Genomic DNA, 1736 nt, shown 5'->3' on the forward strand with positions numbered 1-1736 from the left:
AGCTCATGTTTGGAGATTGGCTAGCTCTAGGCTGGTTGTCTGGGACACCTAGGTTCTCCTACCTGTGGCCTTCTGCCCTCAGGCAAGTTAGCCGAAACTTGTTCTCATGGTGTTGGCAGAGCTCCAAAAGAGAAGTGGGCATATACAAGTGGTTTTTTAAGCTTCTGCTTGTATAACACTTGTTAACATCCTGTTTGCCAAAACAATTCATATATCTAAGCCTGGAGACAGAATGGGAGGGTAAAGGGCTCAGAGTCAAGGAGACCATGAATTGGGGCCATCAATGGAATCATTTACCATAGCTGGATATCTTTCAAAGAGCCCTACAGCCACTTTCACAGTCAATCCTCACAAACACTATATGCGAAGGCACTATTACAAACTCTGTACAGTAAGGGAAACCAGCACTTTGAGAGGTTTGTAACATGCTCGCAGTCATTACTTATGTTTCGGGCTACTAAGTTTCACTGACTTTTCCAGTTTTACTTTTAAGAAGGGGTACAATCTCAGTGTTTCTTACCAGGAGAAAACAACAAACAAACAAACAAAAAAACTGCCTTGGAATTCACATATAAACAGGAATATTGAGGAGTACTGAGGAAAGAGAGAGGTAGAGGTCAGAGAAGACAAACGGGTGATTCAAAATAGAACAGGCATCTCTCTTTCCTAGTTTCAGCCTCTAGGAGGGCACAGGGACCTGTCATATCCATAACATACTAGCAGCCAGTATTTACTTAATTTTACCCTGTACCAACTTCTTTATACATATGCACTCATTTCTTCTTCACAACAATACTATTAACCAGAAATCACGATTACTGTACTTTATAAATGAAGAAATGGTAGGGCTGAGATTCAAGTCTGAACCTTTAAACCACTATGTCTTATATATGTTAGGAATTTCTTCAACCATTTTAGCAGTGGACAAATATGCATTCAGTACATACTAGAGGCCCAACACTGTGCAGTAGATGGATTCAGGTACCCAAAAGCTGTTATTTTAATTTAGGAGATATGGAATAATCTAAATAATGATAAGGAAAGACTAGTTGAGAGTCCAAGAAAGAGTAAATAGTACAATGATTTAGAAGAAGGTACAATTGGGGAAAAACTTTACGGAGATATGCAAAGGAAATTGAAATAGTCTGTAAAGCAATGAAAGGATTTAGAAAGACAGACAGGAAAAGGGAAATGCAGGGAGGTTGGGGCGGGTGGATGTACCTGCTTGCAAGACTGGCATTGGGGAAACAAAGACCAGTGGAAGCACCGTTTAGTAGAAAGAGCAGCCCATGGCTGAGCCAGGAAACCAAGAATGAATGTGATGTTGGCTGGGCCTATACTTGCCAATATCAGTTTTCAGATCTGTAAAGTGACTGTGTTGGGCTATATTCACATAAGGTCACTTCAAGGTCTTAAAAAAAAAAAGCCGTTGTTTAGAGACCAACTTATAATTAGAAGACAAAATGGAGCATTCTGGCTGGAAATGTTCTGCAACATGAGAGGGTTTTTGCAGCCTCCCCTTCTACAAGAATGTGATGAGAAGGCCTAAGCCTCAGTTGTCCCCACTGTGGGGCTTCTCGAGAATCATTGTCTACTTGATTTTCCAGCAGTCTCTCAGCATCTATGTAAAGCCAGAGGGAAAGGAGGGACTGTTATGCACCTGACCACAGGCGGTTTACATTCTAATAATAATACAAAAATATATAATAATAATAAAAGAGGCTAATTGAAACCCA

The sequence above is a fragment of the Elephas maximus genome, chromosome 16, assembly GCF_024166365.1.
Source record: "Elephas maximus indicus isolate mEleMax1 chromosome 16, mEleMax1 primary haplotype, whole genome shotgun sequence".
NCBI classification, from domain to species: Eukaryota; Metazoa; Chordata; class Mammalia; order Proboscidea; family Elephantidae; genus Elephas; species Elephas maximus.